The 19,865-nt window shown below is 43.0% G+C and overlaps 1 pseudogene; it reads right to left on the bottom strand.

The window, feature by feature from the left end:
• Nucleotides 1-1,085: 1,085 nt before the first annotated feature.
• The window catches only part of LOC112840601 (mitochondrial inner membrane protease subunit 1 pseudogene), a 32,165-nt pseudogene continuing 13,385 nt past the window's right edge, over nucleotides 1,086-19,865 (bottom strand).

Below are 19,865 nucleotides of genomic sequence, written 5' to 3'. Positions count from 1 at the left end.
GGGTGTTGCATAAGGTTAGGGGCTGGATTGTTCCACAGCCTCAATAGGGTAGGGAGGGAATGGGGTCACATGTGGGTCATGATGGGAGGGAATTGATGTGTGTCACGGAATTTGTGTTTCCACTCTTTGCTGAAATTATTGCAGATAGTTTACACTTGTTTTTTTGTTCAGCCTCCAAGTACACATGATGGGCACAGCTTTCTCTGGGATCTTCCCTTGGGCTTTTACCCACCAAACCGGGAGCTTGACTTGTCATTGCAGATGGACGTCTCTGTACGTACAGTGTCCCAAATAGCTGTAATTTGAGAGTGCATTTTAATATATCAGGAGGAAATGGTCAGGCAGGTAAAATTCTGGACGAGAGAAGACAGAGCTGGCAGAATCTCATTGGTGGTCCTGCTCCCAAATACGCTGCGGTTAATTCCCATAGAAAGTGTCTCCGTGGGAGTGCTCTACATATTTCTCATGGTCATTTTTGCCCTTTCAGAATGGGGTTGAGGGTCCTGCCTCCTTCCCCATTTTAGGAAAGTTCCTTCTCCATGTCAGAAGGAATCTGGGCTGCTATTGAGACCCCGAGGAGGCTTTGAGGTTTTCTGTTATACCCTCTGGCTTGTTTCTCTGCCCTGCTCCTGCAACCTCTGGATCTATGCATCTGTCCCATAGGTTGCTCACCTTCACCTCTAGCTCTCACGCTCGTTATCAGGGATTGCTGGAGAGATCTGTCAAGACCCGCTTCGCTTCTTGTGGCAAGCCCCACCTCCAGAGCGGGAGAACCTCATCGGCTTCAGGTGAGATCTTTGGATCCTGTGTCTCTCCTTGACTTTATAGATCAGATAACCCTCTCTCTTGGCAACATCTCACTTTCAGCCCTGAGGACTTGTTTTTGGTATTTTGCTTTTATGATTTTGTCTGTTTCTGGGAGGAGGATTTGAAGCTAGGAGTTCCAGCATCACCTTCCCCAGAATTCAAATGATTACAGAGATTTTTTTTGCAAAAAAATTCATTCACAGTTCATCTTTTTTTAATCTTTTTTTATTGTTATGTTAATCACCATACATTACATCATTCGTTTTGGATGTAGTGTTCCATGATTCATTGTTTGGGCGTAACACCCAGTGCTCCACGCAGAACGTGCCCTCTTTAATACCCATCACCAGGCTAACCCATCCGCCACCCCCCTCCCCTCTAGAACCCTCAGTTTGTTTCTCAGAGTCCATCGTCTCTCATGGTTCGTCTCCCCCTCCGATTCCCCCCCTTCATTCTTCCCCTCCTGCTATCTTCTTCTTTTTTTTTGTTTTGTTTTCTCAACATATATTGAGTTTATCTCTTTCTTAAGAGTCAGAAAGATTCCTTTGATAATTCTTTTTTTCTGGTCACCCTCAGCAAGGTGGCCTTAGCTCATTCAGTTTTCAACTGGTTAGTGTCAATTTTCTTTGGACTTCGATCCCCCAAACTTGGGGGTGCTCCTTTCTTTTGAAGAGTAAATATTTTATTGGTAAGTAAATGCTTTCAGTGGCAATGATAAATTCAGTTGAGCAGAAGACAACAATCAAGTCAAAAGAATACATGCTGGCTAATCATCAGAAAATCTGTGGCTGTTAGGGCTGTCACTTAGAAATCCAAAATCATTCAGAGGCCAAATCTTAAGATCCATCCTCTGATTAGTCCATATGGAAGAGGTCCATAGGACCTGGAGTCTGTGGAGTTCTGTAGATTATCACCTTCTAATCAAACATGACCATGGCACATAACTATGACTTTTAAAGAAATCTGATGAACTATTGGGGAACATTTTGTCTCCTTGCAAGCCAATTGCTCTTTTACAAATACTGGATTTTGGATCACTCTGGTTTTTTGCAATCACAATGACACCTCTTTGGCTACCATAAGAATGTCAACAAAGATTTTCTGCAAAGACAATATCTGATTTTGAATTGTAGGCTCTGTTGATGGTCCAGAACACACGAAGACACCACCAACATATTCAAAAGCACAATGAGGTATAGAGCCATACTGAACAGTACAGCTGGCGAGTTGAAAGGTTTTTCCCAGAACACCACGAAGCAGAATTCTATGTAGATCCTGCCACCATTGAACATACATAGGTCTGTTCTACAATGCGTTCCATTTTTAGGGTGATTGCAGGCCTTCCAGAAAAACAAACAAACAAACAAACATCTCAAATGTGTCTCATGATTCATCGTTTCAAGATTCCTCTGGCCTCAAAGAAGCCCAGGGGCTCTCACCCAGGACCCAGGGAGCCTTTCTTACCTGGGCCACAGTTAGGATGATCCTTTTTTGAGGCCTGTCATCCACAATGCTTTAACCACAATCTCTCTGGAGCAGTGGGTGTGGGCCTGAAGGAAAGGAGAGCAATAGTAGTGAGTAGGTGTGCTAGCAAGCGTGCTTCATCCCTTGGGCCACCTGGAGGGTGGCTGACAGACTGCAGAGCCATCAAGTATTGTGACTGGCTTCCCTCCAGACACCTCCCACTCACTTGCAGACACAATTTATTTTGCAGATTATCTCTGGCAAAACGTTATCTCCCTGGCTTCCCTGTGCCCTTGAGGATGCTATTGGGCATCTTTTTCCCCCATCTATCAGGTAATGAATACACAGAAAAGCAAACAAGTTTTAAATGTAACTGGGAAAATAAATCTACTGCAAATAATGTTGTAATACAAAAGCAATGTAAAAGATTTTCGGATTATCTTTGCCGCTGTACATTATTGTGAGCATAGAGGATGAGTTGACTCAGAACAGTATTGACTTGTGCATTACGTCTATAATTCCTCACCCCCTAATCCTCAGATAAATCCCTTACTGAAATGACTTCACGTACCAGCGATAACATTTCGGCTGCTTTCAACATGGCACCTTAGCTGTTTTTCTGAGTGTTACCTTTTAACTATTTCCACCAAATGAGGCATAAATTTTGAATGTTATATACTTACATTATCTTTTTGAAGCATTTTTTCCCTATAAAAATGTATGCATTCTAACTTTTCTTGTAAGGGATTAAGGGTGGTGTCCTGATTTAGAACATTTCCATCTCGCTCTGACATTTAGTAAGCTGTTAGCGACAACTGATGAATGTAGCTTACTGTCTTCAAGTTACATCAGTTATATAGTGAACTGAATGAGAATATATTAAGCTTATTTTTAGAATGTTCCCTCTTATAAACGCACCCCATACGTCATAGAGACTTAGCAGCCCCAGTAACGTGGGAAGTGAACTTATCAGATATCATTCCCTTTGCAGGGTCAGGTCTAATCGAAACTTAGAAAGGGAAGTAGGGGACCACTAAAGAAAATTCCAAGTGATTCAAGTAGCAGTATTTATAAACCTCTGAGTCAGTCATGACTCAGCGCCAAAGCTCAGTACTAAGGACACTGTTTAAAGAGACAGTGGTGTGAAAATAAAGCTCGGACCACCTGTGGTTCGTATTTGTGGGTATTTGGCGTTATGAGTAGGCAAAACATTTGGCACAAAACCGTTTCACTCCAGGCTCATTTGTATAATTCTTCACAAACTTGAAAAGCAAATTTAAACTCTTCCTCCCAATCATTTTATTTTTAAAATAATTCAAGCAGAAAAGGAGGTATCCTGTGAAAGTTCATTTAGAATTAAAATTGGAAGTCTAACTGGATTTTTAAAACGCAGGACTAGCATTTCTTGAGTATTTCACGCCAGATACACCACGACTATGTGTTGGTCCCATAATGCCCATTTTACAGATATGAAACTCGACTTAGACTTGCTGAAAGCAACACAGCTAATAAATAATTTTCAGTCATGATTTAAGCTCAGATACTTGCTGTCAGACAGACCAAAGTTGCCCACACCATGCTGTCTCCTGTGGTGAAAAGAAGTGACGTGCCATGTTGAAAGAGTGAAACCTGCAAACTCAACTTGGGTTTAAAGTAAACTCCCTAACATTTTAATCAATAAATGATGGAGATAAAATCAGAAATCATTTTTGAAATTTTGGAGGATGAAAGTATAATGTAAATGAAGATGGTACTTGTCTCTCTTTGGATTGATATTGGCAAAATTATAACCTCCAATTTTCGCTCTTTTTCCTTTCGAATTTTGAAGACAGATTCAGGGCAACTTTGTCATATTAGTGATGATCGCTCTAGGTGTATCTGACAATTTTCCTTCGAGAATGACGTTGGATTATGATGAGTTTCCTAAGTAGAATACGCGGGGGACCAAGTATTTAGGTTTTTGACATCAGTTGGTCATGTGGGGACAGACTCCATCAGGGATTTTAAAAAGGGCCAGGAATCATCAGGTTCGGCGATGCTTAGCAATGCAACGTGTTCTTCCAGCCTCCCAGGGCAGGACTGTTATGGAGCCCCCACCCCTCCAGAGTAAATCTGGCTCCTTGAATGACTGGGCCCCTTCCACTGCTGGTCAAGGTACACGTGCAAACAGCGCAAGGCAACCACAGAAACGTTATATCCTCGTGGCATGGATAGCCCTAGAGCTACAGAAAGGAAACCACACAGAACAGGGTCCCCACAGACTTGGATTCACAGAGCAATACATCTTTTATCCATACATACATTAATTTATTTGGGGGGCATAGTGTTGTCAAACTGTTACTTTTCAAGTAAGTTGTTAAAAAAAAAAAAGCCCTTGTCATCTACCATCATTTCAGAAAAGAAAGGCCACTTTATTATTATTGTTTTTTAATTTTATTATGTTGGTCACTTTAAAGATAAAACAAGGAAGGACCTAAGACGAAGATCAAGAACACCTTCTAAATGGAATAGGTTTACCTTCACTAAAAACTCACTTTCTGGCACTTATCTCTAATTTTTGCCTGAACCTGTTGGAAACTAAGTCATGGATCAGCACTGGCTAGGGACTGTTGCCAGACAAACCTTGACTATGAAGCATCTGGAAGCCACACATGAGTCCTAGAACTTTGGCTCACTCACCAGACCAGAGCGAAGTCTGGAAAAAGCGCCCTAAAAAAAGCCCAGAACAGAGTCTTATGCATATGGCGTGTGCAAAAACTGTTTGTGGTTGAACTGCAGAAAGATGACTGTTTGCCCTGTGCCTGCAGAAGGGACAGGGAGTCACTCCAGGGTAACTGAGGATGCCCACTGCTCTTTATCCTCTGCTGGGAGGCATGGGGGTGGGGCTGCAGTATGAAGGAAGGTCAAAGCCCTCCCCTCAGGAACCAGCCAGTCCAGCCCGAAGGCCCAAACTGAGGCCTCACTGCGTTCTCAGTGACTGAACATCCCCTCAGAGAGGCTCCCCAGGTGCCCCCACACCACCCTCTGCCTCAATGGGCCTTGTGATCCTCTTGCTGGGATCTCCTCGGCCCAAGGATGTCAACGCAGAGTAGTGAGGAGATTACCAACTTTCAAGATAAGCAGACTTGGTTGGAATCTTTATAAAATTAAACTTAATATCTACAGATGCCTTTCTCCTCAGACTGACTGCGTCTGAGGAGCTACATCAAAACATAAACAGGCCAACTGCATTGAACACAGGCATAAACAAAAATAGAAATTTTATATATTAAAAGCAGTTACTAAACTAACCCACTAAAAATCAGTGTTCATGCCTTATTTTTAAAAAAAATATTTCTAATAGGGTTTGGTTGATATATTTAGCTTTTTAGGTATCTGGTACATACAGATTTATGACTGTTACATCCTTTTCATAAAGGGTGTTAATGTTTTATCATCTTCCTCTTGTCCTGATTAATGCGTTTAATCTTACATGTTGCTTTGCCAATTATGATAGTACTGTCGCTTTTCCTCTTTCCTTTCTTTTCGTTTTTAAAAGAATGCATTTTCCTGATGTCTGCTTGCCTCTTCATTTCTTTTCAACATTAAACAAATCACTTGGCTTTAAGTGTGCTTTGAAATAAGATACATCTGCTTTTTAAAGTCCAATCTGACAATATTTGTCTTTGAAAGATGAATCCAGCTCATTCATACTTAATGGAATATCAGATATCTTTGATTTTATTTCTTTCATCTTACCTCATGCATGCCATTTATGTTACTTCGTTTTTCCTTTCTTCCCCTTAATTTTGGTGGGTTGATCAAGGTACCATTAATTCTCTCCATTTTACCTAGGAAATGCAGAGGTTCTAGCACAATCTCCCCACTCATCTAGGTATTACTCTCCCATTTTGCTCATTTCTATTGAACGCTTCTTTTCTCTGCGGTGAATACAAAAACCGGGGCTCAGCTATATCTCTCCATCAAAGTATTTTATTTTCTGATTGTCCTTTCCCACCTTCATAACGCTTTTACTTTCTCACTCTTATCTCAGATAAAAACTTAAGAAAAGTTCTTCTTCCTTTCTCTACCTGCTCCTTCCTCCCTTCCCAAGGATTGAGACAGAGTTTAGTACTTTTGGACATTTGTAGGTTTTCCGTGTAGGATGTTTCTTCTATCTGTGTGACCATTATTTAGCACTGACCCTACAAATTCACAGGCATCCATCATTTTCCATTCAGACTTATATATATCTACGTGGAAAATACACACACACACACACACACACACACACACATGCACGCACGCACGTAGATATGTATGTAGAGACAGAGACTCACATTCATGCTGTTTCCTCACCATCTGTGCCCCACTGGAGACTCTGTTCTGCATTTTGTCGACTTACAGTCCTTCCCGAAGTATTTCCTTAGATAAATCTCTAAGGGTGACAGAAGCCCTGGATGGTTGCAGAGTAGCTCCCAGCCTCCCCTCACCCTGGCAGGTGGCTCTCTCAGCAAGGGGTGGGATTTGGGGTTGGGATGCTCCTCCCTCCATTCTGTGCATGGAATTCCTCAGTCTCAATGTCCTGTCTTCTCCCAATTTGTGTTGAACTTTTTCTTTGTACATCACATAGTTTTCACGTCTGACAGCCTCTACATTTTTTTATGCTTAAACCTAGGAATTCTGCCACAACATGCCCAAGTGTGTTTTTGTTTGCTTGTTTGTTTTTAATTTCCCCCATCAATTCTGCCTGAAACTCCATGAGCACTTTAAATTTGCAGACTTGAGTCTTTCTTCAAACCAGGAAAGTGTCTTCTATTATTTCCTTAATTAATGCATTCCTGCATCTGTTCCTTTCCCTCCTTTGGAACTCCTATTATTCACATGTTAGGTCTCTGCATCTGTCCTCCAAGCCCTTTTTACAAATTTCTCATAATGATTTCCATCTCTTTGTGTTTTTCCTTTCTGTGTGAAGATATCTTCGGCTTGATCATTACAGGCCCAACTTCAATCCCCAGCAGAGAATAACAGCTCCTTCACTTCAGCTCTGGAATATGTAAAGTGAAAAAAAAGGGGGGGGGGCTCTTTGAGGTCGAGTCTTTTTTTCTCATATTAAGATTGCATTTCTTTGAGTGCTCTTGTTGTTATTATTTTTAAAAAATCTCATCAAAAAATAAAAGCTGTCTTCTTTCCTCTTCTGCAGTGCTTGTTTACAAGGAGTTGCTAGTTTGGGGCCTTCGGCTTGTTTTTCCCATTCTGGCTGCCGGGTCCTACAGGTGCTGCTGTTAGAGGCTCCGTTCACTCGGGGGCTCTTCGCTCAGCTCCTCTGAATGGGTGGTGTACAGCCTGGCAAGCAGTCAGCCCTTGCTCATGGGGGGTCCAGCGCATATGCTGCTGGTCGGGAGGTTCTCCTGGACAGTTCTTCTCCACGCAGTGACCCAGCGATCCAGGTCAGTCTCTTCCATCTCGTGGATCTTCAATCCTTCGGGACTTTCTCATGATCTTCTGTGGGATCCCGGGGTGAATCCCATAAGCCATACACAGTTTTGAAGGTGACAAGTGTTATTAAAATAGAGCGGGACAAGGAGCTCATGTGAATATGTTGGGAGTATGTATGGGGGTACAATTGCAGTTTAAATAGGAGTGGTCAGAGCGGGTTTACGAGGAGCACAACATCAAAGAGTGTTGAGACAAGCGGCTGAGGCAAGAGCATCCCAGGCAGAGGGACTAGCCAGTGCAAAGGCACTGAGATGAGAGGAAGTCTGGCGTATTTGAGAAGCAGCGAGCAGCTGGTGTGGCCGGAGGACAGTGGAGTACATATGGAGGAGAATATTAAGAGATCAGGTTAGAGAGGTCACGGAGGGCCTGATCGGTGAAGACGCTACTGTAATAATTCAGACCAGAGGCAGTGGTGGCTGGCTCTGTGCTGCTGGCAGTGGGGAGGGGTGGAGTGTAAAGTCATCATATTTTAGATACTTCCTGAAGGTAAAGCCAAAGGGATTTCTTGACTGATTTGAGGGACAGTGTGAGATAAAGACAGGGATTAAGGATTTTGTTTACTTAAGCAACATTGATGTAGCACTTATACCATGCGTCGGTACGGGTCCAAGCATCTGACAAATACTAGCTCATTTAGTCCCCCCTTAAAGGACATTGTCATCTCATTTTTAAGATTAGGAGGCCGAAACACAGAAATGTTAAGGAATTTGTCCAAGGTTACATAAGCTATTGTCAAATCCAGGATTTGAAACTAGCCAAGCTAGCTCTGAAGTCTGTGATGTTAACCATTACTGTTGTGCCTTCCGTGTGGGGATTCTGTCAGTTGCTGAAAATGTCTATTCCAATTAAATAAGGTTTAATTGGGACTAGGGAACGAGGCACTAGGGGGATAATCACAGGATGGGTATCTGGACTCACTGGGCTTATGAAAGACTTAAGCCAAAATTATACTTATCATCTGACTTCCACTTATCATCTGGTCCTCATTTGGTCTGGTAGACCACAGTGACATTTGGGGTTCTCAGGAATGAGGGCCGACTCAGAGCCAGTCTTCCATAATTCCAGAAAAGTTTGGGTATTTTCACTTCCATAGTGCACAGTCACCCTGGTAAATGACCATATTCCCTTTGGGGAAGGCTGGGAGGAAGATTTATGGTACTTGTGGCACTGGGTCTCTCCTCAAAGACCATTTTATTGGGGTCCCTGTACATATGGGAAAAAAAAAACCTCTGACTTTAAGGAAATAAGACATGAATGCTGAGATTTTTGGCTTGAACAAGGAAGGATGGATGCTACTGACTGAGATGGGAGATTATGGGGTGAACCAAACTTGAGGGTGACAGGAACATCAGCAATTCCATTTCGGGCATATTCATTTTGAAATTTTTTTTTTAGACATCCAGTGGAGTTGCTGAGTAGATGGTTGGATGGATGAGCCAAGATCTCGGGGTGGGGGGAGGTCCAGCATGGAATTATAAATCCAGCAGTCGCCAACACAAAAACAATCTATTTAAAGCCACCAGATGCCAGGGGAGAATAGGAAGAAATGGGAGAGGGCCTAAGAGCCAAGCGCTGGGCGTGGAGAAGAATATAAACCAGTATAGGAGGCCGCCGGTGTGTGGCCATGAATGCCAAGCGAGGAATGTGTTTCTAAGAAGTCGAGCGTGATCGATCGTATCAAGCGTTGCTGGTACATCAAGTGGGATGAGGATTGAGCATTGATTCCATACTGTGGCCATCATTCGTGACCTTGGAAAAGCAGTTTTGGGGAGTGGTGGTGGCAGAAGTGTGGTGCTGGTTGAGTGTGATGACAGAGCTGGAGGAGGACACAGGGAACAGTCAAATCTTTTAAGAAGTTTTGCCGTAAAGGAGAAGAGAAAAATGGGGAATAGCTGAAGGGGTTAAGTAAAGTCCAGAGAAGACATTTCTGTAAGGCGATTAAGATAAAACTGTGTTTATACGTGCTGGAAATGGCCCCGCCACTAGCTCAGGCAAATGGATGGTGACCCAGAAGGGAACATTCCTGGAGTGATGCATGAATAGGCAAAGGCGGTTTTATTACAAATGTAATCAAACCATAAACTCTAAACCACTGAGATTTACTCAAATTCAACCCTCTTTTGCTTTTCTGCTTCTTTCCATACCTCGTCGGTTATCAGGGCCAAATCTGTGTAAGAGCAGCGTGTCCTTGGGAAGCACTGTGCAGAGACACGTCCCGAGTCTGATGTGGACAGCAATGCGGACCCCCTGCGTACGGGCAGTTCACAGGACAAACGCTGCCAGTGCCATTTGCAGGGCTCCGGGCAGGAGGAGGGGCTGGTGGGGGGGTCATCCTTAAAGTTGAAGACCTAGGGAACATTTGGTTCCATTTGTCACGGCACACTGGCAATGCGCACAGTCCTTCACGCACGGTCCTCTGGCCCCTGATATGCACGCATGTGGTGATTGGTCAGGAGAGACCATGGGTTTGCCTCCTCCACGGAAGGCGGGGCTGCTTCTCTGTGGTCATCTGCTGTTTAGTACCCTCAATGTGTATCCGTTTTGCAATTTTTGTGTCAGATTATCTATTCATTTACTTTACCTAAGTATTACATTGTTAACAATTGTTTAATCCTCTCGTTATCACACTTAGAAGCCAAAACCCTGCCAGGTGGCTTTTAACTTAAGAAAATTGAGGAAAAAGTGGGAGCCTTTAAACACTAATAATTACAAGGTTTAATTCTTTTTCCTTTTTTCTTTCCCAAGCAAACTTTTTTTTTCAGTATTATCTGCAGTATATGACACAAAGGTTGATTCCCAGAGGACAGAAAGGTGATATACTCCGATTGTGACAAGTGCCCCAGGACGGTGGCAGAGGCTTCATGAAAGACAAAGGATATTAGGTTCTGAAAAGTCATTCACCACTGGCTCTTGTCTGCTGTTATTCCAATTACCCAGTCTCCTCATGAAGCTAATTTCTAATCGAGTAGCTTCTAAATTCAAACCATGGTACATTTTGTGCATTTGCAGAACTGGGGTGCCGCTGGGGACAACACCCCAGTTCCCACCCTCAGACCATTTGTGGAGGTGAGGACACAGCACACACTGGAATCCGTGCTTGCTGCATGCTCGCCGTGCACACATCCTGCCACGACCCGCTGAGAGGTCAGTCTCCTCGTCCCGACCATGTCTTGCTGGGGGAGGCTTCATACTGTCTTCACCCCCTTCTCTGCAGGGCCCAGCGGTGTCGGCCGCATAGAGGCACCCAAGAGGTATTTGTCAAATGAATGCATACGTTAAGTAAATAATAAACCAGGAAACGCGGCCATTCATTTCTGCTTGAAAGTAGCTTGCAGTTTGGAAGACAGGGGCAATATATCTAGTTTTCAGTTTCACTGCAAATGAACTCCACCCACCCCCAACACTTTCATCAGAATTAACTTTTTTATTTGCTTAGTGTTTGGGGGCCTCTTTGTTTTTCTATGACTCTCATTTTGAGTCAGGTGGCAAAGAGGTAAGATCTAGTTTAGGGTATCCATCTGTACCACAAGAAACTTTCAGCAGAGACTATAATGTTTCTCTCCTCTCCACCAGGCTCCACTTGATGTGGATGTGGACTGCTGTCCCTCACTTCAAAGACTTGGTGAGCACCTGCCCCTCTGCCTGGGAGGTCCTCCCTCCCCTGTCCACCTGAAAAACTCCTGGGCAGGGAGGCTGAGAGGATTCCTATAAGAGGCTGTTGTTGGAATCAGAAATTTTGCTTTAATGAGAAGTTGGAGTAGACGGTTTTGATTCCACCTACCTCTTTGTATGACATTAGGTAAAATTCTCAACTTCTTGGATCTCAGTTATTTCTTTTGCACGAATGTGGGTAAAGCTGATCTTGATGGACGTTGTGTTTAGTGAGGTAATATGTAAATACAGCATGGGTACAGGCCCTTAGTTAGTGCTCAGCGTTGACACCGCTATCATCACCACCACCACCATCATCATCAACACCATCACCACCACCACCATCACCACCACCACCATCACCCGCACCACCACCACCACCACCACCACCATCACCACCACCACCACCATTACCATCACCACCAACACCATCACCATCATCACCACCACCACCACCACCATCACCACCACCATCACCTGCACCACCACCACCACCACCATCACCAACACCATTACCACCATCATCACCACCATCACCCACATCACCACCACCACCACCACCACCATCACCATCACCATCATCAACACCATCACCACCACCACCACCACCACCACCACCACCACCACCATCATCATCAACACCATCACCGTCATCATCAACACCATCATCACTGTCCTCCCACCATCAGTTCATATATGATCTACTTTGTGAAGCCTTCCTGGCTCCACACATCCCTGTTTCATGGTACACACCCAGCACTCATCACATTACACTGTCCGTTCGTTTTCATGTTGGCTCTCTACAAGGCTGATCCACTTGATGGCAGTAACCTTGCCTTATTAATCATTAGATCTCTGGTGTCTAGCATCTAACATTGGACCTGCCACCTAAGACTGGCTCATTAAGTGTGCTTTGAAAACATACAGGGATAAAATCAACTTTTGTTGAGGCATAAAGTTGGCATTCACCACGTATATCAAAAAGTAACATGAAAATGATAGACCCAAGTCTGGGAGACTGCATGTAAGTATAATGATAGTAAATATGGAGATTCAGTAGGATTATATTGTTTATAAGCTCTACAAGCAATCTAGTAAGTTGGGACTGTTTTAAACATCAATATACAGGGGTGTCTGGGTGGCTCAGTCAGTTAAGCGTCTGCCTTCAGCTCAGTTCATGATCTCAGGGTCCTGGGATCGGGCCCTGCATTGGGCTCCCTGCTCAGTGGGGAGTCTGCTTCTCCCTCTCCCTCTTCTCCTCCCCCAACTTGTGCTTTCGCTCACTCTCTCTCTCAAATAAAGAAATAAAATCTTAAAAAAAATCAATATACAAAGTAAATTTATGTGAATTTATAGCACTAGGAGTATTATTTTACTATTTGAAGCATTTGCAAATATGTTAGCTGTGTTTTTGTTTTGTTGACATATTGTTGGATATGTCTTCATTTTTTTTGAGATGGCTTTTTGATCAAGTACACAATCCCTGATCAAAATATTGTCTGTCTGGGAGACTGCAAGTGCTTTAAACTTATTTTGTTTTATCATAAGGTTTTAAAGCACTAATTTTTTTTAGGAGAACGGGGTTTGCCTGATTTCCATTATGTTCAGAGTTATCATTCAGCAGTGGTCAGCTCTGCAAAACTTGGGGATAAGGAGGTAAATACGAGAGATGCCATTCTGGATCTCCGTCTCCCGTGATCCTCCCTCCCCACTCACAACAACCTCTTCATTGCCTTCTGAGCCCTGAAAAGCTAAAAGCTGCTACTGGAAGTTGGAGGCAAGGGTTGGGAGGGCACAGTCTCTCAGCTACTGTCTCAGTAATTGCTATTGCTTTTGTGGGAATTACAAAGGTCCTAAGATTTGGAAATATCGAGGTGGTTAGAAGCTTCTCACTCTTTTTCCTGCATTCATTACAGAAACCCAGATTTCTGGGATGCCTGGCCTCCAGTTTGCTTGGATGGTTAAACAGAGGACCTCTTGGGCTTTGGAGGCCCCAGTACAAGTGACCTGGGAGGCTAGAGCTAGTAGAAAGAACATGGGTGTTGGGGCTGAGTAGACCTGCAGACTTCACCTCAGTTCTGCCGCTGCTAGTGTATTCATTTTTCTAACCCCTCATTCCTGGTTTTGTATCTGGGTAATTATAATAGCTACTTGAAAAAGAAATAGAATAATATCCATTAAGCATTTAGCATAGTTCCTGGCCCATTGCCCAATTTCAATATAAAAGGAAGAGGCTGGGTAGGGGGAGAAAGAACAATGGACAGGGAATCTATAGATTGAAAGAGACTTAGAGGACACACTAACCAACTGCACCATGTGGAGCTTATCTGGGTCCTCAGTTGAGCTACTGCAAACTATATTGGAAAGTGTACATGCTGAGTGGACGCTTCATGATATTAAGGAATTATTATTTTTTTAGATGTACTAATGATGTAATAATGATATTGCTGTGTTAGAAAATGAGTTCCTAGCTTTTAGAAATAGATACTGCAATATTTATGAATAATATAAAAAAGTCGCTTGTAAACATTTCTTTGATAAAAAAAGGTGTAAGGTACACACTGCTTTTTTAAAAGTTCAAGCCTGTATATATACATATAAAATTTGACAAGCAAATAAAATATTACCATACATGTGAACTGGGATAAATTAAATGCAGGCACATCTGCCTGTTTCTATTCTTGTTGGCTTTACTAATCGGGTGTCCAGCAGAGTAACACTGGGCCATGACATTTCACTACAGGAATTTTCAATGTTTTCTGTACATCTTCAGTGCTTCTTTTCTGACATCATAAAATAAACGCAAGCAACTCTTAGATATTATAAGTAATGCACATTTAAAATAAAATTACTATTCTTCTTTTATTCCTTTAGATTCATTTAAAACCATGCTGAGATTGCAAAGTGTGCTGTCAACAAACACATTCTCAAAACTACTCATCTGGGCACATGAAAAGATGCTCAACATCACTCATAACCAGAGAAATGCAAATCAAAACTACAGTGAGACAACACCTCACACCTGTCAGAATGGCTAAAATAAAAAACACAAGAAACAACAAGTGTTGGCGAAGATGTGGAGAGAAAGGAACCCTTGTGCACTGTGGGTGGGAATGCAAATGATGTGGCCACTGTGGAAAACACTCTGGAGATTCCTCAAGAAGTTTAAAATAGAGCTACCCTACAATCCCGTAGTCATACTGCTCAGTATTTACCCCCCAAATACAAAAATGCGAAGGGATACATGCACCCCTATGTTTAAAGCAGCATTATTTACAATAGCCAAAGTGCAGAAGCCCGCCAAGTGTCCACTGATAGATTAATGGACAAAGGAGATGTGACACACACACACATACATACACACACACACAGAGGAATATTATTTAGCCGTAAAAAAGAATGAAATCTTGTCATTTGCAAGATGGATGGAGCTAGAGAATATTTATTACACTAAGTGAAGTCAGTCAGAGAAAGCCAAATGCCAAATGATTTCACTCATATGTGCAATTTAAGAAACAGAAATGAGCAAAGGAAAAAAGAGAGAGAGAAACAGACAAACCAAGAAACAGACTCTTAACTACAGAAAACAGACTGATGGTCACCAGAGGGGATGTCGGTGGGGGAAGGGGTGAAGCAGGGGATGGGGACGAAGGAGGGCACTTGTGATGAGCACCGGGTAACATATGCAAGTGTAGAATCACTGTATTATACACCTGAAGCTAATAAAACACTGTATGTTAACTATACTGGAATTTAAAAAAGTCAACCTGTCTGTGGAATCATGATCTTATTGATACTGCATAACCAGAGAAGAAAAAAATTGCATTTTGAGTTTGATAGAGGCCTGAATAGTCTCGAATACAAGATTTGGGATTTATGTGTGAAATGAGACTTATTACTCTCATTGACCAACGATAAGAGCACGTTATATACTTGGGGGGGAATGTCCAGCAGGAGAGGGCAGGGAAAATATGTGAACTCATCTCGCGATGCTGTCTCTCTCAAATATCGTGGATAACGGACATTGGAGGGACCCCTGCCCAGCCTCCTTACCTCATGCTTCAGTGAGAAAAGGGAGGTTAATGTACTCTCTTCTTTCCATGTCCTGCATTGGTGCCTACAAACTTAGCCTCTTCAGCACCTGCTTCACCCCCTTTGTTCCAGCTTCCAAACAAGGCGGTCCCTTTCCATCAATCTTGTTCTACCTCTGTTGTCCACATGCATTAAAAAGTTTTTTAAATTGTGGCAAAATACACATGACATAAAATTTACCATCTTAAACATTTTAAGTGGTACAGTTGAGTAGTGTTAAGTACATTCACATTATTGCACAATCCATCCCCAGAACCCTTTTCATCTTGCTAAACTGAAACTCTACACTCATTAAAGGATAACTCCCCATTTCCTGAAAGAACAGCCAAACTTAACTTTCCTGATCTCTTACCTCTTCTTCACCCACTACAGCCATGATTCCCTCGTCTACTCTCCTGTTCTCTGCATCTGCTGGCAGACTGTTTCTCCGTAACATTTCACTCTGCTCCCCGCTGATAATGCCCTCCTGACTTCACTCCTGTGGGCTGAGTGTTCCTGCTGGTTTCCATGCTAAATGTTGCTACATGTTCCATTGCTAAACATTGTGTACGTGTTGCTGTTTTCTGGGTTCTGTCTGCCCTTGGCTTTGATCTCATTCTACAGGCATCTCCATCTCCCGCAACCTCAGTCACCCACCCCCATGACTTCAAGTTGAAGTTTCCCATGCCTGTATAAATCTCCAACCGAGGCCTCTTGCCTGAGCTTTAGGCTCAGCAAGATTTATTTAATGCCTACACCGTGCTGGACACTGTGATGGTCTTAAGGTTTCAGAGATGGTCAAGAGAGACCCGTTCAAGCCAGGTCGCTGCAAAAGAAAGTCTGCGTATCGTAATTTTTACTTCTAATCATATTCTAAAGCCATTTGTTCTTCTCTTGGTTTCTAGGATTCCACAGTATCTTTTTAAATCCATATTCATAACTGCTCAGCATCCCGAGCTGGATCTTGGGCACCCTCCTTTCCCCCAGGGACACTGTCTCCCTTCCACCCAGCCTTGGGGCTGTAGCCACACTGTATGGGGGTGACTCTAGCTACAGCTCTGACCTCTCCTTGGAGCTCCAGACATGAACACCCTTTGGCCAACCTGTCACCTCCACTTGGATGCAATAGCTCAGATTTCACACGGTCCAATGGAAACTCCCATTTTCTCCTCTCAGATCTGCTTTTTCAGTGAACACTGCCACCATCCACCCAGTGCACATGCTACACATTCAGCTGTGTTCTTTGATTCCACTTTGTCTCTCGTTCCCCATATTTAACCCACCTCCCATCCTTCTTACCTCGCCACACAAACGTACCCCAATTCCATCTGCTTCTTTTCGTCTCCACTGGCAATACCCTCGTCCACCTGAATGTCTCCCACAAGGACTACTCTAATCGCTTTCTGACTGTTCTCGGCTTTGTTCCTGTCCACCTTCCACAGAGCAGCCAGGGATCACCTAAAAATGTACACCTGGACATATCACTTGCCTCCCTAAAACCAGGCAGTGATTTATATCGGTGGCTTCCTATGGCCTTTAAAATAAAATTCAGGGGCGCCTGGGTGGCTCAGTCGTTAAGCGTCTGCCTTCGGCTCAGGTCATGGTCCCAGGGTCCTGGGATCGAGCCCCGCATCGGACACCGTGCTCCGCGGGGAGCCTGCTTCTCCCTCCCCCACTCCCCCTGCTTGTGTTCCCTCTCTCGCTGTGTCTCTCTCTGTCAAATAAATAAATAAAATCTTTAAAATAAAATTCAAACACATTGTCCCATGTCTGGGTCACACGGCCTTCGAATTCTATCTGGGTTGACCTTGTCAGCCTCATCTCCCAGCTCTCTCCTTGCTGCTACTCCCTAGGCACAGCGGCCTACTTTCCATTTCTTGAGCTGGCTAAGCTTTTCTGTCTTAAGGATTTTGTATTCCCTGTATCCTTTGCCTGGAAGGTCCTTCCTCCAATTACAGAGTCAGCATTTCCCTTGTCATTCAGATTGTGCTCGGAGAGGACTTTCATAGCCATGCAATTTAAAATAGCCATTGGATGCTCTCTCTCCCATCAGCCTGTTTTCATATTTGCACAGCGCTTGACAGTATCTTCCATTTTTCTTGTTTATCTGTTCACTTCTCTGGTTATTTTCTATGTGTCTCTGCTAGAATGCTCTGTGAGAGCAGACACCTTGTCTCTTTGGTTCATTGCTGTGTTCTTAGAGCTTAGGACAGTATCTGGCAATTAAAAGATGCTTTAGAAATGTTTGAATAAATGAATACAATGTTTCTAGGGCCCAAATTTTCTAATTCAATCTCTGAACAACTGCCAGAGTGAACTCTCTAAAATATTTATCTCACCAAGCTACTCCTTCCTTAAAACACTCCAGAGGCTATACATTACCAAGAGAATATAATCCACATTGCTTAGCACAGCCCAAAGACCCTCTGTGACCCAGTCTCTGTGTCTCTCCTATTTCATTTCTCACTGGATCCTCCTAGCGTCCTACAAGATCCCTAATGACTAGCATGTCCAAGACGCCATGCTGTTTCATGCCCGTGGGTCTTTGATCCATGTCTTCATCGTGTTTGGACCACCCTTTCTCCCCCTTACTCTTCCCACTCCAAGCCCCTTATTTACTCAGTTTTTAAGATGCAGCTCAAATCAGAAAGCTGTTCTGACCCCCCATCATCCCAAACTCCAGCCTTATCTCCGTGAATTACACTTGCTTCCATGAGAGCTGCTATAACTCACTACCGCTCCTATTTGCTTTCGTGTCTCTCCCCACTTGAACTATAAACTCCACGAAGGCAGGCACAGTGTTATATACATATATCATATCATATGGTGTTATCTATCATCTTATTCCCAGATGTGACTGGTGGCTGGCCCTCACACAAATGTTGGCTGAATGACTCACTGAATAGTATAGACCAATTCATTTTGTCATAAAAATGCAAGGAACTTGAGCATGCCTGACATCATTTGCATTGGGGTTGATAGATGCTGCTCTTTATACTGTGTTTACTGTGGCTTGGGACCCACTGCATAACTCAGATTAATGTAGATTAATGTTTCCAAAAGCTTAAGAAAAATGTGCCCTGGGAGAACGTAGTCAATTTATCACCTAAAACCAATTCTTTGATCTTCACAGGGGAAATGAATGGGCCTGACAAGAATCTGGAATACTTAAGGAAAAATTGATTAAAGAAGACTTCATGAATGATTAATTATAAAATTTAATATCTGTGGGAGAGAGTTTTACTGACATTTAAATAAATGCCAACAAAACAAGCTGCAATGAAGATTTGCTAAAGCAAATCAAGCCTCATCAAGGTATTCATTCCGAATCACACTGATACAAATATAGTATGTGCAACTCTGAAATAAATGCTCATGTTAGCTGTGATTCATTGATTGAAACTTTGCAGTTGGAATGCTTTTGCTTTTACCATGATAATTGCATGTCCTGCATGCTTCATTTCCCTGGGCTCCCAGTTTTTCAGTTCTACTGCTTTCTGGTTTCCAGTTATGTCTGCTTTTGCTGACACCTTTTCAGAAAGTCTATGGTGACCTTTGGATGAACATATCCAATGGCCCCAGCTTACTTGAGTCTTTGGAGTATGTAATTCATCAATTCAGTGAATATGTATTTACCATCTGCTCTGTGTTAGCGTTAGACACTGCTCTGGTGAAAAAAGAGCAAAAACTAAGCCAAACCAGAAACAACAACAACAAAACAACAGACTTGTTTCCTGACTTCAAATATCTCATTATTTGGTTGGAAAATAGACATTAAATAAACATTTAATTACAGTGTGATGAGTGCTATCAAAGAAGAGCACACGATGTTCTGAGAAACACGGAACCCAGTGTACATTGGGAATCAAGGCAGCCTCTCTGAGGAGGAGGCCTTACAAGGGGAGAAAGGAGAAGAAAATCCAAAGGGAGAGAGAAAAATGATGATTTAGAAGGTATGTCTGATTGGACAATGCATGAAGATCATGGGTCCTGTTTGGCAGGTCATTCCCCCCAGGCAGCAGATGAAGAGAACCGTCAGATACCACAAAGACACCGAACAGTCATGGTGATAAACATGGATCAAAGAGAAAGCATCTGTGGAGCCATATTTTATGGAAGATACGAGAGGGACTAGCTTGCAATACTGTCTTCATTTTGAGGTGGCTCCGAAAAAAAGAATAGAGAGAGAACCAAATTATGTGGGCATACAGATAAGGAACGTAAACTTCACTATGTAGATGCTGCAGCAGAAGAAAGAGAAAGAAGTTGGCTCCCCGTCAAGGCACCAATTCTGCCACATTCCACCCAGCACATCAGAGAGTATGTGGGAAGTTGGTTTTCTCTCTGACGTAGAACAGATATTCCCTTCATCCTTGATGGTCTATAAACTCAGG

The sequence above is a fragment of the Callorhinus ursinus genome, unplaced genomic scaffold, assembly GCF_003265705.2.
Source record: "Callorhinus ursinus isolate GAN/ISIS: 27379988/994484 unplaced genomic scaffold, GSC_fseal_2.0 scaffold19, whole genome shotgun sequence".
Classification (NCBI taxonomy): domain Eukaryota; kingdom Metazoa; phylum Chordata; class Mammalia; order Carnivora; family Otariidae; genus Callorhinus; species Callorhinus ursinus.
Note: the sequence above shows the minus strand (reverse complement) of the source record. Positions and strands in the feature narration are given on the sequence as shown.